The sequence below is a fragment of the Uloborus diversus genome, chromosome 3 (genome assembly GCF_026930045.1).
Source record: "Uloborus diversus isolate 005 chromosome 3, Udiv.v.3.1, whole genome shotgun sequence".
Lineage (NCBI taxonomy): Eukaryota > Metazoa > Arthropoda > Arachnida > Araneae > Uloboridae > Uloborus > Uloborus diversus.
This window is the reverse complement of record NC_072733.1, coordinates 159,841,711-159,847,850: the sequence shown is the minus strand read 5'-3', so window position 1 is coordinate 159,847,850 and position 6,140 is coordinate 159,841,711.

Below are 6,140 nucleotides of genomic sequence, written 5' to 3'. Positions count from 1 at the left end.
TGTGGAATTCATTTATGTATCAATAAGCAACAAAACTGTTTCGTCTAGTTCCACCAAAATTAACTCACTTTTATTTGTTTTGATGCTTTTTTATTGCTTTATGAAGTAAATTGTGTTGTTTACATATTTATGCAGTGCTTTTTATTATCCTAACTCATTTTTACATTGTTTTAAATTTTAGTAAATATGTATTCTGGACTTTATGCCAGATATGATTGTTCCACTTATGGCACAAAACACACTATAGATACTTACAATTATTAGTATAAGCATACAATGTGCGCTTTGTGCCATATGTGAAACAAACAATTAAAACACCATTTCAGCTAAAGATTTTCAAAATTAATTTTTTTCCTTATTTTTCCTGAATTCACGGTGGTCAAAAGGTATCATATGATTTTTTTTCACGAAAATATAAAAACTCGTGCAGTGAAGGGTTAAGCTGCAACACTTATAATTGACGATTATTTTAGCATATTAGAACCTAAAGCAAAGGGGGGGAATTCCCCCCCCCCTTCTTGCTAACAGAACGATCTACTCGTTATGATTTGTGTCCACATTTCAAGTATATTTGTGCATTTTATTTATGTTTTCAGTAGATTAATTGGTCTTTTGAGAAATTCTAAAAAACAGTTTTTTTTTTCATTCTCTCTCTTTTAAGAGAGAGAGAGGGAGAAAATAAATACTACCGCAAACTGAATAAATTTCAGTTATCTGAGTATAGTGTTCTGATTAAATGAATATTTTTACTTAGAGGGAGAGTACAATTTTACTTACTTTATAAATACTGTTTAAAAAGTAAGGTAAGTCATAATCATCTAAATCTAAGTGAGTCAGTCCATGTCATTATTGAAATCTAAATAATTGAGTCATCAAATTTTATAAAAGTCTATAAAAAACTAACAAAGATTGGTAAAACCGTAAAAATCCTTTAGCCGTAAAAACTGACGAATTTTCATAAAAATTACAAAAATTCAAGCAAAAATTTGCAGGAAAGAGTGAATTACAAACAGGGCCGAATTTGCTTATAGGATAAACAAGCTATTGCTTAGGGCCCCTGCTTTGAAGTGGGTTCCTAACTCCCCAAAAAAAAAATTCATGATTCGTTCCTTAAAAAATGGAAATTGCTTGAAAAAACTAATTTTATTTTTAAGTGCTTGAAAACCTTGAATATTTGGAAACGTGCGGCTACAAACCTTAAATTTTAAAATTTCTAATATATGGTAGAGGGGGAGGAATGCCAAAATATGTCAAATTCAGCTCCTTGCCACATCCTGTATTAAAAATGTAAAAATCATGGTTCTCACGTTTGTAACATATTATTTGAAATAAATTTTTGTGACTCACATGTTTCATATCTTGCTATTTATTCAATCCCGAATGCAGTATTTTGGAAATTCTTTTGTATTGATTGCTTTTATTTTACTTCTTCTGCATATTGTCTATCTGTTTATCACGGAAACAAATACACACTACTTCTATTTCTTTTCATTTTCTGCCCCACTTGCAACTGAAGAAAAGTTGTTGTCATGAGAAATCTATGGTTTCTTTTTTCTTTTAAATTTAAAATAACTATTTCTCACAAAGTTAGAACAGGACTGTAAAAATTTACAATCAAGTACTAAAATATCAGAGACTAGAAAGTACAAATGAAGTGCGTTAAATAATTTTATTTATTCTAGAGTCCTTGAAAATAATTAGATATGTCTTTGAAAATCCTAAGCAAAGTGGGCTCCAATTACTTCTACTGCATATTGTTAATCTGTTTAGCCAGGAAAAAAAATGATACACTACCTCTATTCCTTTTCGTTTTCTGCACTACTTATAATTAAAAAAAGGTTGTTGTAATGAGAAATCTATAGTTTATTTTTTCTTTCAAACTTAAAATGGCTGTTTCTTACAAAGTTTGAACAATACTGTACAACTGTATTAATCTAGTTATCAATTTCTATGTCTATCCAATTAACCTTTATAAGGCTTTAAAATGCAGAATTTTATATCCATTTTACAAAAATTCCTCCGGGGGAGAAACTCCCGACCGTCTAAAATTGGAGATATTCTATTTCCCACTTAAAAGGGAGCCCTGCGTCACTCTCTTGATACCAGCTCCTTCTCTTAAGGTCAATTCAAAAAGGACAGCATGAAAACACACATTAATGAAAACGACACACAAAAAATAAAGCATGCATTTATGCATCACAGGAAACAGACAAAAACATAAGAGTGGGGGGCAATAAAAATGTTGCTAAAAAAAATCCTGCCCCCCCTCTCCCCCTCCCAGGAACTCAGTCCTAAATCCGCCTATGATGAATACAAAAACATGGACAAAAAAGGGGCTGTGAATGAAGAGGAAACGGTTCCCGGAAGTTCCACCAAAAAATTTTCAGTGACTTGTGGCAAACTAGCCACTGAAGATCGAAAATAAAAACAATATTTCGTGTTAATCGAATTTTGTTTCATGTTAAAAGAAAAATTATGTATTAAATTGCTATGTACACTGTCTGGACCGCGGTATCATTTCGTGTTAACAGATTTTTCATTTTGAGCATTTTCGTGTTAAAAGTATTTCACTGTAGTCAATTGTCTAAGATCCTACTTATGCTGACCTACCCTCATTGTACAAATAAACAAAATGTGCTGGGTTGAAGTCTCACAACCCTAAATAGATTTTTTTTTTAAATACTGAATTTTGTTTTAGATAATTACTTCATGTATTTCCAACTTTTCTTAATCTAAATCAAGAGTAAATGATATAAAACGCTTAAGCATAGTTGAAGTGACTATAAATTATTTCATGAGTCTATCTCTCTGTTACTATAGCTAAAACTCTGCATTTGTATTAATGCACTTTTTATTAAATCTTAAAAATAGTTTCAATATTGAAATGTGTTTTAGCTATTCATGGTAATTGCAGTTTTAATGTTTAATTTAATTTTTTTTTATTGTGAACTTTACCCTTTATTTAGGAAACAAAGGAACACTCACGAGAATAACAGCTACCCAAATACAATCTATATCAAACTTCTAGCAAATCTACATGTTCATTACATAGAAAAACTTTATATCAAAAAAATCTCTATATATCTTTTTTTTTTGCAGCAGCATAATTGATTTTATACCACTTTAGACATTTTACCTCAAGAAAAAAGGGAAAATCTGGAGAAAAGAAGTTTATTGCAAACCCACAATCAGCTGGAGTTAGAGGGTAGACTCTGTCAGAGGCGTAGCGTGACGAAACATTTTGGGGGGGCACAGGCCTCTAACGTCAGGGCAGATTCCCCCCCCCCCCACCAACTTAGATTATAGCAGTACACTACACACACACACATTAACAATTCCTCGGAAGAAAAAATAGTATGTTGAGATGACTCAATTTTAGAAGAAACAAAGATTCTGTTCAAACCTGTTGGGTTTTATGCTAAAAATCACGAGTTTCAAAAAATTTTCTTGCACTAATTAAAACGAAGGAATATTGTTTTTCGCTCTTGCAGTGAGTATGATTTTAAAAATAATATTTATTTATCAAAATAATACGTGTTTCTTGATTAACTACACAAAATTTTTAATTTAGCAATTTAAATAAACAATCTTATAAAGAGGTTAGAACAACATTATGATTTCACAATTTATGTTTATTATTACTGTGCTTCTTCTTAAGTGGTACGACAGCCCCGGGTGGGCCGTGGCCATTTCAGGAATTCATTGATTACTGAAAGCTTGTTTTAATCTCCCTAGAAAGGAAATATAGCGTGTTAGCATTATTTTGAAAAATATTACGTATAAAGTACGGTTATGAAAGTAAGTAATTTTATTGTCGCTGCATCATTCGATGTCTTTCTTATTTAAAGGTTGAGTCCGGTTCCGGGTCATTTCTTTGAAACTCAAAAGTAAACAAGAATGAAAACCAAAGTTATTCCCTTCTGTTCAAAATACTCATTAAATCAATTCCATATATGATTGTGTGTGTAATTAATGTCAAATTATGACTGCTTCTATTTATATTTCTAAGTAATAGAATTGGCTATTTTTAGCTTGTACACCCCCGATTGAGAAATATCTTGTTCTGCTATTAGAAAAGACATATAAAGAATGAATGCACGCAGTCGACAAACGTCGCAGATTCTCAAGAAAGGACTATTTCTTAATTGAGGCGGAAATTTTTTTTTAAATAAGTAAAAAATCTTAAATTCTTGAGAATAAATTTGTACTGTATTTCACGGATTCTGGCGGATATAGTCCATATGTAACAGGTATTTTTAACTTTAAGCTCAGCATCTTTTTTTTTTTTTTTTTGCATTTTTACGAATGACCTAATTTTGATTTATTTCGCAATATATTTTTTGAAGCATTTTAAACCTGTATCGAATAGGGCTGAATTCTTTTCCTGTGCTAATGCGTAGTAACAGTTAATAAGCAAACCCATCTTAGTTACAGCTCTTATTGTAAAAAAAGTGGTGCATACACGTACGTCAGGGTTTTAAGAATAGCTTATCAAAGAATACAATTGCATTGCAGTTCTTTGTAATCATAGCTGAAATTCTACTAAAAGAAGCGAAAGAACCCTACATTTCCCTCAACTTAGTTTTAACTTTTATACATAAATAGCTTAAAGTTTGCCTAAAATGATAAAATCTAACAAAAATTGGAAGGCAATACTGGAGCTCGGCGGCTCGGCCCCTGTGAGCTCCTATGCGAATTTAACTCTGTTTTCCAAGTTACGTTTGTGCTACGCCTTTTATAGCAATATTTGTTACAAACACTATGTTGGTTTTTTCTCACTAATTTTTTTCATACAAAAATTAATGTTTTACAATACCTTGTAATGTCCGTAGAAATTGAGCCTTCTATCGGTTGAGGATGCAAATTTTTCTACCAGATCGTCAAGCTCGTTGGGCTCCATCAATTGTGCTGTAACCTCCTGTTCAACAGCCATTAACGCTAATCCGCTTAATCTGTCCTGCCCCATAGTAGTCCTCAAATATGTTTTTAGACGGCGAAGAGTGGAAAACGATCGTTCTGCGTTTGCTGTAGTGATAGGCCATGACAGTGCTACTTCAAACAGCTCCAAAATAGAAGGGATACTAGTTGATAAGTTGTGTTTCAGGAATGAATTTCCAAATTCTGATAGAGTGGGAGACAGATTGTTGAAGTTTAATTTTGCATAGTTGTGATAAAATCGGAGCTGTGTGGTGACGTCAAATTTCATTTTGTAAAATTCTTTAATGCTATCTGCAGAGGACTCATTTAAGGGATCTTTTAAATTGAGAAGTATGTCTGAAATAACTTTGATTTTACTATAATCATTTTCAGAAAATCTCTGTCTTAAATTGAAGAGGATAGTGTCTAATCCTTGGTAGTAAATATTAACTTTGTATGCCTCTTCTGCAGAAGTAGGAAAAAATGCCGATTGGAAATTTCCATCGTCAAGTCTTCTTGGCACTTTTCTTTTCCGGTGGAGGTGTGGTTGTCTAATTTCGAAACCGTCAGAAGAGAGTTTGTTGCATACGTCCTCAGTCTCCCCCCAAATACGCTTAAAATACTCATCATTTCTCTCAGATGATAAACAGTGTAGCAGTGCTTCGACTTTTGAAAAAAAAGATGAAATGTCCAATGTTATGCTTTGTATTTCTTTTGACAGAATATCAGTCACACTTAAAACACGGAACAAAAATTTTAAACAGAATATAAATTCAAAGTTCGTTACTAATGTCAGCAAGCCATCTGCTTGACTAGCTATTTTTACATCTGACGAATCATCGGAAATTTTAAGTAGTGTCTGAATTATCTCTTGCAAATTTTCTATCACCACTGATAGAGCACGATGACGAACTGTCCAACGTGTTTTGGACAAACTACAAAGTCTTCTAAAAACTGAACCTTCACTTTTCTTGCAAATATTTTCAAATATTGCGAACCTTTTTGCAGATGCATTTATTAAGTTATATAATGAATTGACAACGCTAAGAGCATTTCTCAGCTCCTTTATTTCTTCACAGAATCGCATTACTGCCAAATCAAGAAGATGAGCGTGGCAGTGAGTGTATAGTGCTCTTGGTTCTTCATCTTTGAATTTTGCAGCAACTCCGTTAAATTTTCCACTCATATTTGAAGCGCCATCGTATGCCTGTCCACGCAGTTTG